General features: G+C 47.7%; 1 protein-coding gene across 3 annotated transcripts in view; it reads right to left on the bottom strand.

Annotated features, from left to right (window-relative positions):
* BID (BH3 interacting domain death agonist) overlaps nt 1-21811 on the bottom strand; it is a 37306-nt gene extending 15495 nt beyond the window's left edge. For 2 of the 3 annotated variants that reach the window (XM_072766386.1, XM_072766385.1), the window contains exon 1: nt 21661-21811. The gene's annotated coding sequence lies outside the window, so the exon portion shown is untranslated. The remainder of the gene's footprint in view (nt 1-21660) is intronic. The other variant, XM_072766387.1, reaches the window with a different exon arrangement.
* Nucleotides 21812-25624: the final 3813 nt, after the last annotated feature.

Here is a 25624-nt window from a genome sequence, read left to right on the forward strand (position 1 = left end):
CTCAAGGAAACCACTAGTCAAACCTCTGTCGTGTTCCACAAGGATATTCTCACAAATGCAAATTTGAAAAAACTGACCACGGATACCCAATTGACCCAGAGAGGAAAAAACAATATTGTGAATGTAATAATTATTAGATGGTTTGATAAAAAAAAAAGAACTCCAGTTTGGATGAAAGAACAATCCAGCCCTACCAGAAATTCTAAAATTTCTGCTATTTACCACCGTACATTCATTAAACCGTTGGTCTACTGACAAAATGACAACATTCGTGAACCAGTACTGACGGCGAAGCACTAATAAAGGCCACAGAAAACTGCCCACTGCCCTGGTCCCATCTGTCCCAAGTACAATCCAGGGAAAGCTGTTCAGACAAATGGACTTTATATAGTTTCCCCATCTCATGGATATAAATAAATGTTCCAGTCACGGCTTGTGACCAAAGCTTTCCCTTTTACAATGGCAAACACTTCTCCTGTGGCTAAAATTCAGTTAGAAAAGATTATCCTTGGGGCGCCTGGGGGGCTCAGCCAGTTAAGTGTCTGATTCTTGGTTTTGGCTCAGGTCATGGTCTCATCAGGGTCGTGAGGTCAGGCCTCCCTCTGCTTGTGCTCTTTCTCTCTCAAATAAATAAAATAAATCTTTAAAACAAAAAAAAAAAAAGAAGAAGAAAGAAAGAAAAAGAAAGAAAGAAAGAAAGAAAGAAAGAAAGAAAGAAAGAAAGAAAGAAAAAGAAGAAAGAAAAAGAAAGAAAGAAAGAAAGAAAGAAAGGAGAAAGAAAAGAAAAGAAAGAAAGAAAGAAGAAAGAAAGAAAAAAGAATGCATGGATTATCCTTATCTGAGGAGCCTTCTCAAACTTAAGTGAACAGGGAACCTATTTTACTGATCAAGTGCTTTGACAAGTCTGTGCTGTTTGACTGGTTTTACACTTTCATTATCCAAACCTTCCTGAATCCTCAGGGTTAGTCAAATACACTAACAGTAGTATTAGGACTCAGCTGACAAGATCTTCCAAATGCCCTGGCTGAAAGCACTGCCACCAGTCCTCCCAAATCTCAGATCTACCTTATGGGTAATCATGGACTGTCACCCTTTGAGATACTCACAGCACATCCAGTGCACTTGGCCCCTGCCTCCTCTAACCCACAGTTGATAAAAGGAGATATACTTCAAAATTGTAAAGGCCAATTGCCTGTATTAAAGTTGGTAGAGCGATCTTCTCACACTGAGCTCCAGGGGGGGGACAGCCTTAAGCATCACATCTTGCAACAGGGAGATTTTATCTATTGGAAAAGACACCTCCAGAAAGACTTGACCTTATCAGAGTCTGCTAACCAGCTCTTATGCCATCAAACTCTAGAGGAAAGATGCCTGGATTCACAAGACACATCTAAAGAAAGCACCAGACCATGGCTGGACCTGCACACCATCTGCTGACCTGAAGGAAAGGTCTCCTGGAATTGAAGCAGCCAACACGGGGAGGAAACAGCTTTCCGTGATGTCTGGAGCAAGCTCATATGCCTTTATCTCACTACAGCTTCTCTGTCTTCTCATGTTTGCATTTCCCAAGCCCTTGCGAAATGGGGAACCTCTTCTTTTGATTATGGCCTTTTGGAAACAACCTCATCATGATTCTGTGACTCATTTCTCACTCGCTTTTTCTGGAGGGTCAAGAAGATTCACAATTCACAAAAGCCTTCTCTCATCTATACTATTAACAGACTCTGGACTCTTACCCAAATTAAAGGTCTCTGAATTTGCAACTTCAGAGGCTAGATTATCGATAAGACATTTGGCCCCAAACAGTTGTTTTGAGATATAACAGTACTATTTTAAAACCTCACTTAAGTTTTGCTGTTCTGCAGAAAACCTTTCTCCCGGATGTCAGAATTGAGTGCCAATAAATATTTCAGCTGGCTATTTTCAGAGGTGGAGTCCTGGCTTAGAACTGTCATACAATTTGGAATTCATGTTACTTCCTCAAACAGAAATTAAAATATAATTATTTTAAGTTTTGTAATTTGTTGTCCAGCAGACTCTAAAAACAACGTATTCAATAGCATGATGCTGGTTCAGTGCTTCAAGATGACTCCAATGCTCACAATTTGATAGAGACTAGAGGTGGGAAATGCCAGAGAGGTCTCCGTCCTAACCCTCCTAGTTACCAAATGTAGCCTTACGTGGTTTCCAACTGCTATGCACTTTCCCTCCCAAGTAGGACATGACAACCAGGGAAGGTCCTTCTCCACACTGAGGAACAAAACCACTACGTGTGGAAAACCTGACTCTTGATCAGCAATGCTTTCAAAAAGAAATCTTGATCAAAAGGGGAAAATGGGAACATTAATAAAAGGAAACCTTGGTTAGAATGGAGTTAGGAGGCCAGCAGGGGGCCAGCGCCCACACCCTGCCACCTGTCAGCTGCAAAGGGCAGACCCACCTTGCTGCCACACACCCCTGACTACCTCCCAGGGAAGAAGGCAGGCTGGCTTCCCCGTACCCACCAGCCAGTGAGAGCCGGTCACAGCTTAGCCAATGAAAAGCCACTATTCTTCAAATTCCCAGTTTAATCCAATGAAATTTTGTTTATAACAGCCCTCCCAACTTCTCCCTTTCCTCCGTAAGAGTGTTCCTCTCTTTTGTTTTAGGGACTTGTCTATGGCTTTGGCTTGGCTAGCTTGTCCCAAATTGCAATTTTTTGCTATTGCTGAACAGACCTATTTTTTGCTGGTAAAAATAACTGGCAGTTTTATTTTAAGGTTAACAATGCATACACCTACATCTTCAGGTAGACTCTGTCTTCTACTTTCAAACTGTGATCACATTTCTGCTTCAATAGGTATTTTTCAAAAAAATATTTTGTTTTGCAGTGGTTTGTCCTCATCCAGGGATGACTTCACTCCCCAAGGAACATGTGCAATGTCTGGAGGCATTTTTGGTTTATCTCGGGAGTGTGCTCCTGGCATCCAATGGGATTGCTGCTCAACATCCTACAGAGCAACAGGGCAGGCCCCAGAACAGAGAATTATCTAGCCCAATGCGTCAACAGTGTTGAGATTGAAAACCCTGTTCTCCCGTACATATACACCAAAATACAATTAAAGCCCTATTACTTAAAAAAAAAAAAAAAAAAAAAAAAGCCCTATTACTTGACACTGACAGTTTCAATTTTTTCACCATTAAAAACAGGACTACAATGAATACCACAGTGTGGTGTTTTTCCTACTAAGTCCAGAATCAGAGATAATAGATGTAAAAATTCAGCGTGTGCACAGGCCTCATGGTGATCAGAGCCAACAGTGACTGTGGCTTAGCTGGGCTGGGCCCAGGTCACACAGTCCTTGGGGTCACTACCACAGTACCCTGGGGAAGTGTGGCCCAATGGAGGTCTTTAGGAAAGGGGGCTGCAGTCCCACACTCGTCTGAGCAGGGCCTCAGGGGATGCAAAAACCTCCAGGGCAGAGTATCTGCCTGCATCTGGTTTACCTCTGGCTTCACTGCTTTGTTACTTAAGAAGAAAGTCAGTAAGTCACCAGTCAGCTGTCGGCACACAGGAGTGAAGAGCCACTGAAAACCTCAAAGGCTCTGTGTCAACAATGGCTCCATCCCTGAACCCCAATTCCTAACCAGAGTTGCCAGTAAGAAGGAAAACTCAAAGCAGCCAAGAACTGATGTCCTCTCACTTCTAAGATCCAGTAGGAAAATGGCTAGGTAGATGAGAAGGGGAGGCCGTAAGCCACTGCCTTCCCTCTGGACAAGGCTTTCCAGTTACCTAGCATGTTCACAGCCAGGGTTTCACCAGCCCTGAGACAGGTGTCTCAGGTGTCTGTGATGGGTGCAACCTGGGACTTGACATTCTGCACAGCTGATTCCTAGGAGACCCTCTCTCCCCAACCCTGATCAGTCTAGGCCTCTGAGGTGCAGGGAAGGCAAATATCATTACTCCTCACAGGACGCCAGCAACCACCATGTACCAACATCCAAATACACCAGCCACAGTGCCAGGGTCACCTCTGCTTGCAGCCTTCTCTCTGTTCTTCATGACATCCCTGTAAAGACAGCACTTCGCCTCAAATTTCAGAATTGAGGCTAAGGCCTGAGGCTGCCCAATGAGAGCAGGGAACACTTCAACAGCTGCAGAGATGCCCAAGCTAACTGACTGTGTTATCAGGAAGGCTTCCAGTCAATGGTAGGCTATTAGCAGCTAAGTTTCTGGGGAGTCAAAAGTTATATGTAGGTTTCTGATGGGGGAGTGCTGGAAATGCGGGAGCTGGCACCTCTACCCCCATGTTGTTCTAAGGTCAACTGTGTATGTGAGATGTTCACTTAAAAAAATTAAACCGCTAAGGCAAACCATAGACAAGTCCTCTGCAAGAAGAACGCTTGGAGAGGAAAGGGCCATTATAAACAAAAAATCCACTGTAGTAAACTGGGGGCTTCTCTGTGTCTAAGCTATGACAGCCTCTCACTGGCTAGGCCCACTTGTCCTCTCATCCATCCTACTGCTGGGGCAGGACAGAAAGCATGGACCTTCATATACCTCTCCTCCTACTAGGGTTGCACCTGGAGGGCCCCCTGCTGATCTCCTGACTCTACATGAGTAAGGTTTTCCTTTATTTTCACTATATCTATTTATATTTTATAGCTGTATCTTTTTATAGCTAAATATATATGTATAAGATATATTCATATCCATTTTTATAGATAGACCTAGGTCTTCTATATACAGTTGTCCCTTGAACACTGTGGGGATTAGGGGTACTGATGCCTATGCAGTCAAAAATCCATATATAACTTTTAAGTCCCCCAAAACTGAACTACTAATAGCCTAATGCTGACCAGAAGCCTTACTGGTAACATAAACAGTTGATTAACACATACTTTGCCTATTATATGTATGATATATTGTATTCCTATAAAAAAGTAAGCTAGAGGAGCACCTGAGTGGCTCAGTAGGTTAAGTGTCCAACTCTTGATTTCGGTTCAGGTCATGATCTCAGGGTTGTGAGATCTAGCCCCACATCGGGTTCCGTACTGAGTGTGGATCCTGCTTGGGATTCTCTCTCCTCTCCCTCTGCTCCTTACCCCATTGTCACTCTCTCTAAAATGAATAAATCTAACCTTTACATTGACAGATGAATGGATAAAGATGTGGTCTACATATACAGTGGGATATTACTCAGCCATCAGAAAGGCTGAATACCCACCATTTGCTTCGACGTGGATGGAACTGGAGTATTATGCTGAGTGAAGTAAGTAAATCGGAGGACAAACATTATATGGTCTCATTCATTCAGGGAATATTAAAAATACTGAAAGAGATTATAGGGGAGAGGAGGGGAACTGAGTGGGAAATAAAAGAGGGTGACAGAACATGAGAGACTCCTAACTCCGGGAAATGCACAAGGGGTAGTGGAAGGGGAGGTGGGAGGGGAGATGGGGTGACTTGGGTGACAGGCACCGAGAGGGGCACTTGATGGGATGAGCACTGGGTGTTATACTGTATGTGTTGGCAAATCGAACTCCAATAAAAAAAAAATTTAAATCTAACTTTTAAAAAATTTTATTTATTTTTTTAAGATTTTATTTATATACCCATGAGAGACACAGAGAGAGAGAGAGGCAGAGACACAGGCAGAGGGAGAAGCAGGATCCATGCAGGGAGCCCGACATGGGACTCGATCCCGGGTCTCCAAGATCACATTCCGGGCTGCAGGCAGCACTAAACTGCCGCGCCACCGGGGCTGCCCTAAATCTAACTTTTAAAAAAATTTAAAAATTGGGCCATCTGGGTGGCTCAGTTGTTGAGAGTCTTCCTTTGGCTCAGGTTGTGATCCTGGGGTCCTGGGATCAAGTTCCATGTTGGGCTCCTTGCAGGGAGCCTGCTTCTCCCTCTGCCTATGTCTCTGCCTCTGCCTCTCTCTGTGTGTCTCTCATCAATCAATAAATAAAATCTTTAAAAAAATAATAAAATAAATTTTAAAATTTTTTAAATTAAGCTAGAAAAAAGGAAATGTCATCAAGAAAATCATCAGGAGGGCACCTGGGTGGCTCAAGTCTGTTAGGCGTCTGCCTTCAGTTCAGGTCATGATCCCAGGGTCCTGGGATGGAGCCCCAAATCAGCCTACCTGCTCAGTGGAGAGCCTGCTTCTCCCTTTCCAGCTCCCATGCTCATGCTCTCTCTGTCAAATAAATAAATAAAATCCTAAAAAAAAAAAAAAAAAATCAGGGGGCAGCTCAGGTGGCTCAGCGGTTTAGCGCTGCCTTCAGCCCAGGGCCTGATCCTGGAGACCCAGGATCGAGTCCCACGTTGGGCTCCCTGCATGGAGCCTGCTTCTCGCTCTACCTCTCTCTCTCTCTATCTCTCTGTGTCTCTCATGAATAAATAAATAAATAAAATCTTAAAAAAAAAAATCAGGAAGATATGCTTACAGTACTGCACTGTATTCATCAATGCCTAAGTTTATGAATGGAAAAAATCCACATCTAAGTGGACCAGCACAGTTCAAACCCATGTTGTTCAAAGGTCAGCTGTATATCTACGAAAATAGACATACTTTTTTTTCTGACCCAGACTGGAGATTCAGAAGAGAAAGTGCTATCTGAAAAAGACAGGGGCAGGGAAGGGAGTTCACTTTTCTGGGCCTTGGTGTCCTCCTCAGAAAAATGCTGAGTTTGAAGAAGGCTGATTTCCTTATTCTTTTCCTTCTTAAACGAACACATATTAAAGAGTTTATTTGGGCAGCCCCAGTGGCGCAGCGGTTTAGCGCCGCCTGCAGCCCAGGGCCTGATCCAGGAGACCCTGGATTGAGTCCCACGTTGGGCTCCCTGTATGGAGCCTGCTTCTCCCTCTGCCTGTGTCTCTGCCTCTCTCTCTGTCTCTATGAATAAATAAATAAATAAAATCTTAAAAAAAAAAAAAGTTTATTTAACTCATTTAATGGAGGAAACAGTAAAATGTTAAAACCACTCAAAGGAATCAACCATCCAGCCACAGGCAGTGGGAAAACTGAAATTAATTTACAAATGGACCCAAAACTAAATATCCACAAGGTACTCCACTGGACAGTTCATTTACATTTCTATGAACAACCATTTGCATTATATCAGTTTTCTGCAACTTACAAAGACATACGATAACTCAAAGACAACAGAAAACAAAGAAAACCTAAAAGGGGGCACTAGTCAGACCTTCAGGTTGGTTTTATTTCCCATTTCAAAGTCACGATTTTTCCTGACAGTCCTCCTGCCTATAATAATAATCTCAAAGATTGTTCTTTGACATAAGTAAGGGCTGGTCTCATTCCACACGCCTGATAATTTAATTAATTGAAGCAAGAGTGTTCACTGACCAGTTAAACCTCCATAAGTTTCTTTTACACAAATATAAAGCACAAAATATTGAATTGCTAAGGCCACAAAATCAACTTTTAACCGAGACTTTTGTGAGTAATCTCGGGAGAGACTTTTTTTTTTTTTTAAGATTTTATTTATTCATGAGAGACACAGAGAGAGACAGAGGCAGAGACACAGGCAGAGGGAGAAGCAAGCTCCATGCAGGGAGCCCGACGACTCAATCCCGGCCCCCAGGATCACACCCCAGGCTGAAGGCGGCACTAAACCGCTGGGCCACAGGGGGTGCCCTCCGGTGGGACTTTTAAACACCTGATTTGTGATCCTGAGGGCAGGAAACCAAGCCTCAGCAACTGCAGCAGGTTTCACAGGCAGTTCCTTTCAATGTGACTGAATTCCCCTATGGAAAGAAAGGAAGGCCAACTGACTGGGAACAAAGGCTGTTTGTTTATCCAGACACTTGCATTTGGCAGACTCTCAAAGGCAGGCAGAGGAGTGCAAAGACTTACAGGGAAGAAAAGGAGGGGGCTTCAGGTGTGCCCCAACTGGAGGCTGGCAGCAGACCCTAAAGTGATTGGTTAGGGGTGCATATTTGGCCTTTTCTGGATGGTCCTAAGTTGGAAGCAAAGACAAACAGTAGGAAACCAGTTATTAATGAGGGCCATTAGGGGCCAATTGTTAGAGAAGTTATTTTTAGCTTTCTGGATTGTCACCAGAGACAGACGTCTGATTTCTAGCAGGCTGCCTTCCTGAACTAGCTACCACGTAAGGAAGGGTTAGTTTCCTGGGCAGGCTGCTGCAGGTTGTGGGTTCTGCTATTACATACGGTCTGGCTAGGTCCATGTGTAGACTCAATCTCTTGCCTCTCTTATTCAGGCCCACCAAGTATCTTAAATTCCCTGGCCTGCCAGGAAGTGACCTTCCTAACACCCCGTAAGCTAGGGCCCTAGAAGCCAGGGGCCAGGCAGGGTTCCTGGAAGGGCTTTGAAGGCACTGGCTCCATAGAGTGAAAAGTGGTTTGTCATAGTGGATTCCATGAGCATCATGCAGAAATATGACATTCCAAGTAAGGCCCTGGTTAAGCTTATCAGTTTGTCCAATTATATCCTGGTTTTAAAAAAAGTACAGTATGGCAGTTTTGAGGCCAAACGCTTGGTTCCTGGACCTGTTTTGAAAGCATAAGCAGAACTATAGTTGTATTAATTGCTTTATTAACTCACCTCCACTTTGTTATGTTCCCTAGTTATGTTTCATGCATGATCAGTTATTAACTTTACCTTTTTATCCCTACACCCTGTTTACTCATGGACTGTAGAAACCTAATGGGGACCAGATGATAACCTCTGTCTTGATGGACCAGGTCCCAAATAGCACCTCACTGTTCAAAAGATTGCTTACCTCCAGATTGTTTTGAGACCCATGCCCTTAAGGTTTCAAGAAACCCCTTAACCTCCACTCAAATATATATGCTATCCCTAGGCTCAATAGTGCCACGCAGCCTTGGGAATGATCCCCTGATTTTCTGGAGTGCCCTTCTGATAATAATAATTGCCCTTCCTTTGCTTCAAAACCTCAGACACTGGATTACTGTGTATCAGGTGCACAGACAAGCCTGAGTTTGGTAACAGTTTCTCAACAAATCATACACAAAATTACCATATGATTTAATTCATACAATACTGTATTACTCTGCTTCTGGGCATATACACAAAAGAAGTGAAAGCAGGGATTCAAACAGATATATGTACACCGATACGAACAGCAGCAGGATTCACAAAAGCTAAGCAAGTGTCCATAGATGGGTGGATGGATAAACAAAGCATGGTTTTATCCATATGATGGTACAGTATTCAGCTTCAAAAAGAAAGAACATTCTTTTTTTTTTCAAAGGAAAGAACATTCTGACACATGATACAACATGTATGAACCTTGAGGACATTACATGAAATAAGCAAAATAAGCCAGCTACAAACGGGGAGATACTATATAATTTCACATATATAAGGTGCCTAGAGTAGTCAGCTTCTCAGACAGAAAGTAGATTGGTGGTTGCCAAGGGCTGGGGGCGGGGGAGAAGAAATGAGGAGCCACTGTTCCAGGGGTACGGAATTTCAGCTGGAAAGATGAAAAAATTCTGGACATGGGTGCTGGTGATGGTTGTACACTACACTGCACAGTTCCACTTAGATGAGGAATTATTTCCTGTTTTAGAGAATTATTAGTTCTTATTAATGCCACTGAACTGTACACTTAAAATGGTTCAAATGGTCAATTTTATATTGTATCTGTTTTACTCTAATTTTTCTAAAGATTTTACTTTTAAGTCATCTCTACACCTGGGTGTAGAGTGTGAGTTCGAGTGTGGGGCTCGAACTCACAACCCTGAGACCAAGAGTTGCATGCCGTACTGATTGAGCCCGCCAGGAACCCTGCCACAGATTTTTTTAAACGGACAGATTCTGGGGCACCTGGGTGGCTCAGTGGTTGAGTGTCTGCCTTCGGCTCAGGTTGTGATCCCAGGGTCCTGGGATCGAGTCCCGCATCAGGCTCCCTGCTCAGTGGGGAGTGTGCTTCTCCCTCTCCCTCTGCCCCTCCCTCTACTTGTGTGCTCTGTCTCTGTCAAATGAATAAATGAAATCTTTTTAAAAAATAAAATAAATGAACAGATTCTTCTTTGTGAACCTATGCGAATAGCAGCACACAATTTTGGGAGACTTCACAGGAATTCCAGGGCAGGGTATAGGGGCAGGTGGGGGAGGTGGACCAGGAGGGCAGCAGAGAACTAGGTATCATTTTAAAATTTTTCATTTCAGGGGCAGCCCTGGTGGCTCAGCGGTTTAGCGCCACCTTCAGCCCAGGGCATGATCCCGGAGACCCGGGATTGGGTCCCATGTCGGGCTCCCTGCGTGGAGCCTCCTTCTCCCTCTGCCTCTCTCTCTCTCTCTATCTCTCTGTCCCTCATGAGTAAATAAATTTTAAAAATCTTAAAAAAAATAAAAATAAAATTTGGGATCCCTGGGTGGCTCAGTGGTTTAGCGCCTGCCTTTGGGCCAGGGCATGATCCTGGGGTCCCGGGATTGAGTCCCATGTCGGGCTCCCTGCATGGAGCCTGCTTCTCCCTCTGCCTGTGTCTCTACCTCTCTCTATATGTCTCTCATGAATAAATAAATAAAATCTTAAAAAAAAAAAAAGAATGGAGGAGAGACAAATTCTCTTTTGGGGTATAATATGTAACTATTTCATAGGAGATTTCATCACTTTCCCCTAAGAATGAAAACATTATGGACAGAAAGGCATTCCCAGAAAGCAAACATTTTACGAAATATATTTTCATTCATTAGCATTTTATCTGCACAAACGTAACCAAGGAAAGCCCAAGTGAGTACCTCTTCTGATCTGACAGCTATTCTTTTCACGCAGCCCTCACAAGAGTGGCACTTTAAACAAATCTAATTAATTTTATAGCATTTCTCTTTTTATAAGGTGAATGACCTTTGTGATTTTCCAGGGACACTCTGAGAAATCTCAATGGCTGTTTTAGGCGTAACAGATATTATGAAAAAAATCTCTGCATTTAGGGTCCAATTTTTGGAAGGCGACATCAAAAGTGTTTTCAGAGACCACCGGGCATTTAAGATAGGATCATGGGGCTCCTGAGAAACAGAGCTGGCTCTCTTAATAAAACTAACAAAACCTTAGTTCTTTCATAAATGATGAGCCTTTGTTCTTTGTGGGTTTTTTTTCCCTTTAAGCAATAATTTAATAAAGTATCAAAAATTATTGTTCTACAGAATCTCTGCCATCCAGTTGAATTACACTGAAAGTAAAGAATAATGTTTCATTTTGACAGAAATGAAGTGAGTAAACCAAGAAAGCAAGACCATCAAAATAAGCAAACTTTGCCAAAGCTATGACATATATCATAGTTTCTTTTCAGACTCAGTCATTTAACAGATTTGCAGAAACATGAAACAGTGCAGTTGTCACAGAAAGTGGTGTTTTTATAAAATATAGTATTTATAAAAATTCATGTTAACAAGCAATGAGCATTGACCTTTTCAAATGAATCAACAGGGATCCCTGGGTGGCGCAGCGGTTTGGCGCCTGCCTTTGGCCCAGGGCGCGATCCTGGAGACCCGGGATCGAATCCCATGTCGGGCTCCCAGTGCATGAAGCCTGCTTCTCCCTCTGCCTTTATCTCTGCCTTGTCTCTGCCTCTCTCTATATATATGACTATCATAAATAAATAATAAAAAAAAATTCAAATGAATCAACAAATACTTTAAAAGTTTCTCAGTTCTGGGGTGCCTGAGTGGCTCAGCTGGTTGAGCATCTGCCTTCGGCTCAGGTCATGACCCCAGGGTCCTGGGGACAGCCTCGCATCAGGCTCCCTACTCACAGGGAGTCTGCGTCTCCCGCTCCCTCTCCCTCTGCCCCCTGCCCAGGCGCGCTCTCTCTCTCTCTCTCTCAAATAAAATCTTTAGAAATAAATAAATAGGTTTCTCAGTTTTTATTTCAAACACAGAAAATATAATAGATAAAACTCACTTAATCAAAAACTTTTGGGGGTCCTTGATAATTTTTATGTGTAAAAGAGTCCAGAGACCAAGAAGTTTCAGAAATACTATTTTGAGGGGAAAAAAAAAATAACACTTTTGCTTGAAAAAGAAAAGCATATACACAAAGTTTTTCTCTGGCATCCATATTAAGTATCACTTTTAACCAAAGTAATTGACTTGTGCTCCCCAGAGAACTAGCAGTTGAGAGCTGTCTGTCACACATGAGCGCTTTAGCAGACTTGCACAGCTCCTGAACCCAGCGTGTAACACCACTTCTCTCGCCACCCTGCTCACACACACCCCTTTTATACTTCCTCACATCCATTACTAGCCAAAGATAAAGCATTAAAAAAAAAAAAAGACCTTAAGATTATACCCAATAATCAATGTTTCAGGATTCTGCCTTATTTTAAAATTATCTAGGTAAATAACGATTACCCATTAACTCAATTTAATATTATCCCAGGTTGTAGGTTACTTAAGCTTCTTCTCCACAACACAGAGGAAAAGTCCTTAGAAATTCAAGTGCTCTGACTCTGTTCCCTCCCCCTTCTCTATCAAAGGCATGGGAACCACTGATCTAACCCATGGCTCTTCAACCCTGGCCACACTGGAATCAACTGAGAAGCTTGAAAACATACTGAGTTGACATGATCTCACATACAGAAAAGCCCAAGGAATCCAATAAAAAAACTACTGGAACTAGCAAGTGAATTCAGCAAGGTTGCAGGACATAAGTATTGTAAGATCTATTTGTACTTCTCTACACTAGCAATAAACAACCCAAAAACGAAATTAAAATAATCACCTTTATAACAGCATCAAGAAAAAGAGAGCACTTAGGAATACAGGTAACAAAAGTAGCATAAGATTTGTACACTGAAAAAAAAAAAGATTTGTACACTGAAAGCTAGAAATACTGTCGAAAGTAAAGATCTAACTAAATGAGAAGCCATGGGACGCCTGGGTGGCTCAGGAGGTTGAGCGTCTGCCCTTGAGCGCCTGCCTTTTTTTTTTTTTCCTTTTCTTGCCAGCAGCTTGCTTTCTTTAATTTCAGGGAATTTTATTATAATTCAAAAATAGGATACTTCCATGTCAACAGTGAACCAAAAGAAATCGTAGTCTGCTATTGTTACAGATGGAGATGCTGGCAATCACATTGGGAATAGAAAGAGTTAAAGACTTGGCTCAGGGCACGATCCCGGAATCCTACATCCTACATCGGGCTCCCTGTGAGGAGCCTGCTTGTGTCTCTGCCTCTCTCTGTCTCTAATGAATAAATAAATAAAATCTTAAAAAAAAAAAAAAATGAGAAGCCACGTGATGCTTACAAACTGGGAGAATTATGGTTAAGATGGTGATACTCCCCAAAATTGACCTACAGACTCAACGCAATTCCTCTCCAACTCCCAGCTGGCTTTCTTTGCAAAAAGTTACAGATGGTTCCCATGATTCATATGGAAATATAAGATCAATAGAATAATGACAGTCCATAAATACAGGCTAATGTTTATGGTTGACAGCTCCTTGACAAAGGGGGAAGGTAAAAAGTAGTCTTTTCAACAAATGGTTCAGGCCGGCTGGGATATCCACAAGCCCCTGTCTCACGTCATATACAAAAATTAACTCAAAACAGATCATAGAAGTAATGCAAGAACTAAAACTATAAAATTCTTAGAACACAGGAATAAAACTTCATGATTTGCGTGAGGCAATTTCTTAGAAATGACGCCAAAAAAAAGTGATACAAGAAAAAAAATCAAATAAACTGGACTTCTTGAAAATTAACTCTCAGGGCACCTGGCTGGCTCAGTTGGTAGAGCATGCAACTCTTGATCTCAGGGTTGTAAAAATTCAAGCCCCATGTTAGGTATAGAGACTACTTAAAAATAAAATCGGGCAGCCCGGGTGGCTCAGTGGTTTAGTGCCACCTTCAGCCCAGGGCCTGATCCTGGAGACCCGGGATCAAGTCCCACATCAGGCGCCCTGCATGGAGCCTGCTTCTCCCTCTGCCTGTGTCCCTGCCTCTCTCTCTCTCTCTCTCTCTCTCTCTGTGTCTCTCATGAATAAATAAATAAAATCTTAAAAATTAAATAAAAATAAAATCGTAAAAAAAAGAGAAAAAGGAGGTGTTCCCTGCTGCACCACAGATGCTCGTCAACACCAGCACCACCTCTAGCTCCCAGAACTCCAGCTGAAGGAAAAGGCGGGGTAGGTGAGCAGGCCTCTCTTACAGAGCAGACTGCCCGCAAACCCACCGGTAGGAGAGCACCAGGGAGCAACTGGCTACAAAAGCTGCTCACAAGAGTACGCCCTCGACTAGAGGGGTGAAGAAGCCTCCTGTTAAGGCCTGGTACCGTGGCACCCCGAGAGGTCAGATGTTATCAGAAGTTCCTTGAACTTCTGACCCATAAACCTCCTTTCCAGCATCTGGTATGAGAAATTATTCAGGACTTCAAAACATCTGAGCTTCCAGAGTGCAGCTACAGCCAAGGAAGCAGCCAAGGGCTACCTGGGTGGGCCTCTTCGAAGACACCAACCTGTGTGCTGTCCATGCTAAATGTGTCACAATTTGGCAGAAGACATGCAGCTTGCTCGCCTCATATGTGGAGAACGTCTGTAACCATCCACTATGATGGGAAACATTTCATTATTAAAAAAAAAAAATTCTCTTTTCCTGGGGTCAATAGGTACCTAAGTTTATGACTGCAAGTGGAAAAATAGGGTACTGGCAGTTTTTCCATTTTCATTTGTATATGAATTTTTAAATGTGGGGACACAAAGCATTAATGCAAGTCAAAATGTTTCAGTGAACACATCTCAGTAGTTCAACTTTATAGCAATTATAAATAAACTTGTTAAATTTTTCTGGACAATGTCAGCACTTGGATTAGTCTGCTTCTCCTTCTCCCTCTGCTCCCCTCCTCTAACTCATGTGTGCTCTCTCTTTTTTTAAAGATTATTTATTTATTTGAGATAGAGAGAAAGAAAGCGAGAGAAAGACTGCATGAGCGGGGGCGGGGGGGGGGGGGGCGGGCAGAGGGAGAAAAGCAGTCTCCCTACTGAACAGGAAACCTGACACGGGGCTCAATCCCAGCACCCCAGGATCATGACTTGAGCCAAAGGCAAATACTTAACCAACTGAGCCACCCAGGCACACCCACCCCGTTCTCTCTTTCAAATAAGTAAAAATTAAAAAAAAAAAAAAAAAAAAAAAAAAGAAAGAAAGAAAGAACGAATGAACGAACAACCCAATTAAAAATTGGGCAAAAGATTTGAATGGGATCCAGAGAAGACACACAAATGGCCAATAAGCACATGAAAAAACGCTCAACATTATTAGCCATTACAAAAATACTAATCAAAACCACAATAAAGCCACAGGGATGGCTAGACTAAAAAAGATGGATAATAGCAAGCATTAGCAAGGATGTGGAGACACTGCACCCCTCACACATCACTGGTGGGAATATAAAATGATGCAGCTTCTCTGGGAAAGTTTGGCAGTTCCTCAAACAATTCCACACGGTTACCAAATGACCTAGCAATTCTGCTCCTAGGCACATATCTAAGAGAAATGAAAACATATGCCCACAGAAGAACTTGTATCGTGAATGTCCATAGCAGCATCACCCAGAATTATTTTTTTTAAAAGTAGAAATATGGGACGTCTGGGTGGCTCAGTGGTTGAGCGTCTGCCTTTGGTTCAGGGTGTGATCCTGGGTCCTGATACTGAGTCCCACATCAGGCTCCCCGCAGGGGACACAGCCTCTACCTGTGTCTCTGTCTCTCTCTCTCTGTCTCTCATGAATAAATAAATAAAACCTTTAAAAAATAATAAATAAATAAAGTGGTGAATTTGGGACTCCTGGATGGCTCAGCAGTTGAGCATCTGCCTTTGGCTCAGGGCGTGGTCCTGGGTTCCTGGGATCGAGTACCACATCTGCCTCTCTCTGTGTCTCTCATGAATAATAAATAAAATCTTTAAAAAAAATTAAAAAAATAAACAGGTGAATTTTAGGTTATGTGAAATATCTCAATAAAGTGGTTTTAAAAAAACAAAAGGCAACCTGAGGAAGGACGTTATAAAAAGGCAGGAGGCTCTCTGCCAGGTAACTTAGGCCATTCCATCACACAGGTCCACTGCTCTACTCGGGTCTGCCACAGCCCACCATCCTGGACACCAGAGGCCTCCATCCTTGAGCCTCCTGCTTGCCCTCCCCCACCTAGGCCCTGGGCCTCAGAAAGATCTGTGCACGATGGGTGGAGCAAGATAGGCATCCCAGAGGCTGCTCCAAAATGTCCAGGCTGGCCTCTGTCCTACAGCCTCTCCCCTCAACAGCCCTAACTGCCTTTCTCTTAGAGCTTAGTCATGGAGAAGAAAAGAGTTGTTACCAAGGCCCCGTCAGACCCCAGATCATGCCACCCTGGGGCCAAGCCAGAGCTGGCCAGCGGGGTAACTGAATGGAGCAAGAGGACAGGATGGCCACAGGTATGCACATCAGGGGCTCCCGTGGGTAAGCCACAGCCTCCCGAGTTCTAGCAGGTTGTTTCCTCCTCTAGGCAAAGGGGCAATAACTTGCATTTGGAAGGGTGCAAGGGTGTGAAAATGCAGTCAATGCAGTCAGTGCAATCACTTTACACACTGATAAGCATCATCCCAATGAGATGTTGTGACCAACAAGGGCCAGGCAGCCAGGAAAGAGTCTGGGAGGTAGGACACTGCCAAGGATCCTAGGAGGTACCCCAGAGAGAAATGGAGCTTTTAAGACGAGATGGGACGCCTGGGGGCCATCTGGTCTCATGGTGGGAACTCGGGGTGAGGGCAAAGGAAGCATGGTGGGCTAGAGAGGCATTCCCCTCAATGCTGTGCTGTTGCCCAGTCCAGGGGCCTGCCAGCCTGCCAACCCTACACCCTCCAAGACAGGGTGAGGAAATATCTGCTGGAAAGTTCTGAAGAGGTTCCAGTCAAGGGCCCTTTACCTCCTCATGCATAGCAGGGCCTGCCTTGATGCTAGGGTTCCCAGGGGCTGCTGGGCCCGGCCTTGGTCCTCTGTCCCCTCCCCACCAACCCCTGCTACCACACATACAGAGGTGGCTGGGCCCGGAAGGTGGGAGGCCAGTCCCAAACACAGTGCCCTCCCTCACCAGAAGTTAGCACCTATGGGCGCCCAGATGGCTCAGCCCATTACGTGGCTGCCTTTAGCTCACGTCACGATCCGGGGGTCCTGAGATCAAGTCCCGTGTGGGGCTCCCTGCTCAGTGGGGAGCCTGCTCCTCCCTCTGCCTCTGCTGTTCCCCCTACTCCTGCTCTCTCTCTCTCTCTCTCTGATAAATAAATAAAATCTTAAAAAAAAAATTAAAGCTCAGGATTCCCCAAAGGTGGCCTCCTCCTGTCGATCTCCAAGGAGCCTCCCAGCACAACAGCCACGCTAATGCCAAGGGGCTGTGGGCACTGGGCTCGGTGGCTGGCCTCCTCCCACATGCAGGCCTCAGGCCTGCTTGAGGCTCACAGGGACCCCAGAGCAATTCGGCACTTACTCCCACCCGAGGTGATCTGGTGTCTCCCCCACAAGGGTCCCTGCCCCACCTCACCCCCCAGCGACAGCGACAACCTCCTCCTCCGCTCCTGTACTCCAAGCCCTAACTGAACACTAGTCCCCTAGACTCCAGCTGGCTCTCCCTGGAAAGACAAATGGAGACCCCAGAAAAGACCCCAACTCCCTAAGTCCCTGGGGCCCAGCAGCACTCACTCCCAGGGCACAGAGGGACTCTCTGAAGGGGGACAGATATAGGGGCACAGCTGGCGCTCAGCCTGCCATGGGACCTCACTGCTCCTACGTGCAAAAAGGGACACTCCCTGCCTCGTGGGATTCTTACCCTTCGCTGTGGTTTGGCAGGGATGGGGGGCAGGGGGTGCACAGAAGGGCATGTAGATCCAGGCGGGAGCCCCCAGGACACGGCCCAGGCCCGGACCGCCCGAACACATGGCTAGATGTGAGCATACACATGAGGAACACCTCACCACTGATGTTTCACATCTGCACAACTGCAGACTTTGGCTGAGAATTAAAGTGAGACAGTTCGTCAAATTAAACCAACTACAGATGCACAGATGCCCACGAACAGAAAAACAGCAACATCACTGTTGGCCTCAGATAAAAGCTCAGACCCCCCCACCCCACCCCACTAGGCTATCTGGAGCTCTCAAGACTGGTGTGCCCTCCACCCAGGCCACTGCACTCACTCTCCTCACTGTGACAAAAGGCGCTTTGTCAAGTATGTCAGCAGAGGAATGCTGACCTGCCCCACGAGTCAGCATGGCAGGAACTGACTAAGGGCGGGCTTGGAGACTCCATTCAGCCCAGGCAGAAGCCCAGATCTCCACGGTGCTCCTGACACCCTGGACCCAGAAGGCCTCTCCTCAGGCGGCGCAGCCCCACTGCTGTTCAGCCCACACCCTTCTGCTAGGCCACACGGGCCAGGCCAGGTCCAGCCAGCTGTTGTGCCTAAAAGCAACCAGTCCCCTTTCAAACCTGGCCCACAACTCAGAGGGGGTCATAAAAACCCACCTCCTGGCATCCTCTGCAACACCCAATAGCAAGCCGGACAGGATTACTAGAGGAGAGGGCAGTTTAAAAAAAAACAGTTCCTGGTATCTCTGGGTGGCTCAGCGGTTTGGCACCTGCCTTCGGCCCAGGGCTTGATCCTGGAGACCCGGGATAGAGTCCCACATCGGACTCCCTGAATGGAGCCTGCTTCTCCCTCTGCCTGTGTCTCTGCCTCTCTCTCTGTCTCTAATGAATGAATGAATGAATGAATGAATGAATCTTGAAAAAAAAAAAACTTCCTCATTTTCTAAGTTCATGGCTTCCAGGGCCCTGGACACAAAGCCAACCAAGAATCGATGGTTGCTTTATGGTTCATCCAGACTGAGTTTGCCTTTCATTTGAAACTTCCCCATTTTGACCTCTGCGGACAGGAAGGGAAGAGGAAGGGAAGGCACAGAAAGGATTGAGCCCCAGGATGGGAGGCTGGGGAACCTGCCAGCCAAAATCCCACCCAGAGGGTCCAGGGCACTGCTCCCTAAAGCTTCAGCCAGTCCCACACACATCACCAGCTGCCTGAAAGGGAAGGAGAGTCCACAGAAAGACCACAGTCATCCTCTCTGCTCCTCGCCCCTTCACGTCTAACTGGTGTCGAGGTGCAGAGGTAGATGGGCTGGATTTGGGAAATGGGCTAGTGAGTAGCCTGGAAATCCAGCTAGTGCAATATAACACTTAGAGCTGGGACTTGGGGGTCTGACTCCCTCAGTTGTGACCCTGGGCAAGTTACTTAATCACTCCAAACCTCAGTTTCCCCATCTGAAGAACAGGGATGATAACCTTGCTTCTGATTTCTGTGATGTCCAAATGAGCTAACTACTATACATAAAGTTCTTATGTGGGCATCTGGCTCACAGTGAGCTCTGCAGGTTACCACCATTCTCAATTAGCTGTCTTTTTCAGACCAGTCAGTGGCTCTGGGCAAGGATATGTATGGCCCAGGGTGTGGCCAGCCGGGTGTGGCAGCCAAGATGCTGCTAATCGGATCCTACGCACAAGGAGGCCCAGTAGAGTGGGTTGCTGGCCTCAGGGGGCATCCAGGCTGGCCCTGGCCTCCTAAGCCCCAGACTGACAAATGGTCATGGTCACCGCAAGTACAACCACAGAAAGTACTTCCAATGGCCACACTCTAGATAGTCTTCTCAGGAGGTGCGAATCCAGAGCTAGCATCCCAGGTACTACCACAAAGGAACACACGGTCCCTTGCACTACGGAAAAAGAGAACACCTTGATGTGACTCATTGCCCTGCTACAAGCCAAGACTCCTGCCCCTGGAAGACTCCATCATCCAATGTCCTGCTCCTCTGTGTGGCCTCGGCGCTCCTGGCAGACCAGTCTCAGTTGTCAATGAGTGAAACCTGCAGTTCCTCCAACGAGTCTCCCCAGGTTGGCTAAGGCTGTGGACTTCCCCAGGCAAGGCCTCAGAGCAGGGCATGCAGTGCCCCTTCCCACCTAGAGATACCTCTTTCCCATCTAGGCACCCCTGACCCCAGCATTCCTGCACTGTCCTGTGTGCAGTTTCCCATCTTAACCAATTGGCAAGATCCTATTCATCCTTCAGAGTCCACTTAAGATAGCCTAACCTCTTCAGACAGAACTAGCAGCAACCCACCCCATGATCCTGAAGCTCTTTGCAGCACACACTACCAAGGCCCATGTCCCAATGAATGGCAACTGCGAGGCGCCACTCCCACAAGACAGCACCCTTCCCCTCTGGAACCACACCGCCCTGTGTCCAGCATAGCATGGCCACTGGGCACCTCAGTACTCTGGCCCATGAGAAGGCTGCCTCTGCACCGTGCCTCTGAAGTGCTGCACAAGGCCTGACCCGGGACCTCCTCCTTCGCGGGGCAGGAGGGACAGACAGATCACACACATGCACAGCAGCGATGAAAGGCCGACAGTGGTCCTCCACCCAACAATGCTTTACTAGAGCTCTGCCCACCTAAACTTTTAAAACCAGAAGTCCCTCCCTCTCCACTTTCCTTCTAGCTACAAAATCAGATTATCTTCCAGGAACCGTCACTGATGACTCCCAGTGGACTCTCAGGGCCCTGGTTCAAGGTGTCAAGATGGTGCAGAGCAAGGCCCGCCCAGGAGAGCCCTCCCCAGCTCAGCCTGCCGCGCCTAGACGGGTGGAGGTGGAGTGTGCGCAAACCGCATCCCTGGGCAGGCTGTCCCCCAGCTGTCTTCCACAGAGAGGCCAGCTGAAATGTCACCACGTGAGGTACTGTGCACACCGAAGATCTGCAGGCTTGGCGGTGGAATCAGATAGTTGCCTGGGAGGTGGGGGCACAGGGTCCCGCCCTGCCCCTCGGCCCTTTACGGATCAGGGCGATCCCAGGAGCCTCAGCTGCGCTCCCCAAGCTCATCCTGCCCTGCAGCTCCCCAGCCACTTGCTAACTGAGGGTCTGAGGCTCTCCCAGGCTCCCGTGGGCAGCGGTGGGGTCAGGTCACGAGGTCATTCAACAAACTGCCTTCTCCGGCCAGCCAGCGTCTGCGCGCCAAGGGCTCCTACCGCGGGGCAGGGGTAAGCGGGGGCGGGGGGGGTGCCCTAAGCCGGAGGCCGAGGTCTGCGTCTGGGCGTAGTTTCCGGGTCCGGCGCTGCACAGGTGAGGTGTGACTCGGACTCGCCCCTTCCCGTCGGCGTCCCCCCGGCGGAGGTCGGCCCGGCAGCCGCTGCGGTCGCGGCGCCAGTGCGCGGGCTGCGGGCGGGGACGTCTAGGTCCGAGGGCCCCGCCCCCACCCCGCTCCCACTCCGCCCCCGCCCCGCCCCCACCCCCACCCCGCCCGGGGCCCACACGCCCCCGCCAGTTCCGAAGACTCGCCGGGACAGGCGCTTCTCCGGCCCCCCGGGAGGGACTCCTGCCCGCCGGGGCCCCGTGTGCCCGCCCGCGCGGGGGAGCCCTTCCGGCGGCGTCGGTGCCGCGAGGACCCGAGGAGCGGCCCCGGCGGGCGGCGGGCGGCTGAGAGGCCGCGGGGGCTCGGGCGCTCCGGGCGGGCGGGACCCGGCGCCGCGCCTCCGCCCAACCCCGGGCGCCCGCGGTCCGCGACCGTGTCGGGAGGGAGGGTCCGCCGGCGGCGAGCACCGCGCGGCACGCGGGGGCCCCGGGACCTGCGGCCCAGCGCAGGCGGCTACTCACCACCCAGCAGCCGCGGCGGCAGGCGAGACCCGCGGCGGGGCGCAGGGCGGCGAGTCGGGCGCGGGGCCAGGCGGGCGCAGTCCCGAGGCGAGCCGAGGACGCAGCCGCCGCTCGCCCACTTCCTCTGTTTCCCGCCCGCCAGGCCGGCCCCGCCCCCGGCCCCGCCCCCGGCCCCGCCCGCCAGGCCGGCCCCGCCCCGCCCGCCCCGCCTACCTGGAACGCGGGCTGCCGGGGCGGGCCCCGGGATTGGGCTCCCGCCGTCAGGCCGCGGAGGGAGCCGTCGCGGAGGGTGGCCCGGCGGGCGGACGGGCGGGGCTCCCCGTGCTCCGCTCTGGCCCCGGAGCCTTCCGCAGCCGCCGAGAGCGCTCTGACTGCGGCAGGCGGGACACGAGCACCAAGTCAGCTTCCCGCGCGCCGTGAACACACAGGACCGTGGAAGGGGCTACACTGCACCACTGAATAGAAGCGATTTTATGTTTTTAGAGATTTTATGTATTTATGTATTTATTTATTCATGAGAAACACAGAGAGAGGCAGAGACACAGGCGGAGGGAGAAGCAGGCTCCCTGCAGGGAGCCCGAGCCCGATGCGGGACTCGATCCTCGGACTCCAGGATCGCGCCCTGGGTGGAAGGCGGCCCCAACCGCTGAGCCACCCGGGCGTCCCTAGGAGCGATTTTAAAGAAAAAGACTGGAAGGAAATACAACCAAGAATCATCACAATGTTACATTAAAATAATAAAAATTACAGTGATTTTTTTTTTTTACTTTTCATTTTTTTTTGTTTTCCAGTTTTTCTGAAAGGACTGTAGCCTTACTTTTACTGTAACTAAAAACTGTAATAATGAAAATCACACAATGGAATGGTTTGTTAAATTGAAACAGCTTTATCTGCTGTTTCAAGTTGATGTCTTCATCAGAGCTGCATACCCAAGTGATTAAGGTATAAGTAGCAAGTAACATTTTTTAATGGGGTTGAGGTTTCCTTTCCAGCAGCCAAAGCAGGAGAGGTCAGAGACACAGGCAGAGGAGAAGCAGGCTCCATGCAGGGAGCCAAATGTGGGACTCAATCTGGGGTCTCCACGACCATGCTCTGGGCTGAAGGAAGGCGCTAAAGTGCTGAGCCACCCAGGCAGCCCTAATTTCACAATTCTATAAAGAATGGATGGAGCACACCAATTTCCACTTCAAGAGTGGCCAACCTTATCTTGCACCTACTTTTAAATGAAATTCCTAAAAATAATAATAAATACATAAATGAAATTTCTGTTTTTTTTTTTTTTTTGTATGCAGTTTAACTTGGCTCTGAAGGAGGTGTCAAAGGGGACAATAGAAATTTTGAGCAAGAACAGGTTCATTCTAGCAAATATATTTCTTCCAATGATGACCTCTATGAAGGGGGCATAGGATACCTGAGATCAGGAACAGATGACACCTGGGTAGTCCTAGCTGGACACTGTCTCCCTGCCAAGGAAGATGCTGGAAGTAACTGCTGGAGTCAGGGCGGGCATAAGCTGTGTGGCACCCAGGACAGTGCTCTTCCTGTGGGCCACGGAGGCTGGCCCACCTAAGCTCTGTCGCTTCTGGCACTCATATGTTAGCACCATGAGCACATTTCTAGGACTATTAATTAAATATGTTTCTTGTGCTATATGTGGACCAGCCAGGCCTACATCATGCTCCCCAAGAAGCAGTTCCCAGGCTCAAACCTCATCAGGAGTTGTTTCATTTCTGGGATCCCTGGGTGGCACAGTGGTTTAGCGCCTGCCTTTGGCCCAGGGCGCGATCCTGGAGACCTGGGATCGAATCCCACATCGGGCTCCCAGTGCATGGAGCCTGCTTCTCCCTCCGCCTGAGTCTCTGCCCCTCTCTCTCTCTCTCTCTCTCTCTCTGTGTGTGACTATCATAAATTAAAAAAAAAAAAAAAGGAGTTGTTTCATTTCTAACTGATTGCAAATAACTAGTGATCCTTCTAACACCACTCAGCTCTCCTGTTGCCCTCACAGCTTCTAATTGCTAATCTTTGAATAATGGATGACATACTTCTCTCCCTCCCTAAACAGGATTTCATTCTTTCCATGCCCCTGGTCATCTTCACAAGCATGGCCCCCTGTGCTGTGAAATGGTCTTCTGCTCTGGGCTGCACTCCCGTGTTCCTGTCTCCAGAAGGCGCGCGTCCGCTCACCGTTCCGTGCATCCCCAAACATGCTGATCACGGCGACGCCGCTACGAACATTCTCTTACAAAACTTTTTTTTTTTTTTTAAATTTTATTTATTCATGAGAGACACAGAGAGAGAGAAAGGGAGGCAGAGACACAGGCTCCATGCAGGGAGACTGACGTGGGACTCGATCCCGGGTCTCCAGGATCACACCCTGGGCTGAAGGCGGTGCTAAACCGCTGAGCCACCCGGGCTGCCCTCTTACAAATCTTTTTGTGTCTACGTGTTTTCACTTCTACTGAGGATAATACCTAGGAGTGGCACTGCTGGGTCACAGGGTGAGGAGTGTTCAACTTTATTACTAACAGCCAGTTTTTCAAAGTGGCTGTCCCATCTTGCACTTCCACCAGCAGTGTGGGAGCATGCCAGCAGCTCCACCAACCCCTTCGGCTCACCCCTGCACCCCCAGGGCCCTGGTCCTGCCACCATTTCCCTCTGTCCTTGCAATAGCCTCCCAACAGGTTATTGCAATATTATTCCTTCTTTTATAAAAGGTCAGATGGTGTCACTCCACTCTTTAAAATCCTCTGTGGTTTCCCAAGGCCTTTTCAATAGCCTACAAAGTTCTATATGAGCTGCACCCTCTTTTACCTTGAATCTGACCGCCATCCCCTTATTATTCTGCCTCAGCCCCCATGCTTTCCTGGGGCCTGGCTGCATTTCCTCCACAGCACCTATCACAACCTGACATGGTATGTAATTATTCCTTTGTGTTGGACTGTCTCCCCTTGCTAGGAAATAATCTTCACAAGGAGGCCACAGACTTGTTTTATTCATGCTCTTGCCTTGGTCCTGAAAATGGTTGTTGGTAGTCACGGGTGCTCCACGGATGGAATAACTGTTGACGAGAAAAACATCAGGTGGTGTTAGGTGCTGTGCAAAAGACTAAACAGGGCATTAGGAGGGCAAGAGAGAGATGGGGGCTCATGAACTGGGTAATATGATGCCTGAAGGTCAAAAAAAGAGAGATGTGACAGGAGGAGGAAGAGCACTGTGGCCTGGGGAAGCCTCTGCTGCAGGTGCACCAGCAGGGGGAGCCGGATGTAGCTGGAGTATGACAGGTGCGGGGCCAAAGGGGGAGGCTAGGAGCAGCTGGGTGAGGAGCCCAGATCTCACCCTGAACACTGTGGGGGCCACTGCCTTTGTCCTGCAGGGTGGGATCTAGGCCATGCAGTCCCCAAATTCCTTGCCTCTGGGATGGAGCCCCAAGGGATGGAGCCCCCTCTGAGTCCGGCCTCCTACCCTAAGGGGAGCCTGCTTCTCCCTCCCCCTCCTGGCCCCCTCCCCCTCCTCCTGCGCATGCGCTCTCCCTCTCTCTTCTTTCTCAAATAAATAAATAAATAAATAAATAAATAAATAAATAAATAAATAAAACCTAAAACAAAACGAAACAAAAAGCCCCCAACACAACACCCAGTGAGGTTTGGGCTGAAAGGGCACTGATCTCAGTTTCATTTTCCCTGAGGCTTCTCACTGCTGCTTCCGCTGCCAGCACCTCCTGTGAAAAAACAGCCCCCCTTCTAAGTTCCCTTTATTGCCCCAGAAAGAGGGTGGTGTTTTCAAAGACATCCCGAAGCAATGCTGTTTGAATATGATTCTTTCTGAAAGCCATTGTTCTTGGCTGAACTGTGTCCTCCTCAATTTCATAGGTTGAAGCTCTAACCTCCCAGTCCCTCAGAATGTGAGTGTTTTGGAGATATACTTTATTTACAAAGGTAGATATGGGGACCCCTGGGTAGCCTAG

This window comes from Vulpes vulpes, chromosome 8 (genome assembly GCF_048418805.1).
Source record: "Vulpes vulpes isolate BD-2025 chromosome 8, VulVul3, whole genome shotgun sequence".
Classification (NCBI taxonomy): domain Eukaryota; kingdom Metazoa; phylum Chordata; class Mammalia; order Carnivora; family Canidae; genus Vulpes; species Vulpes vulpes.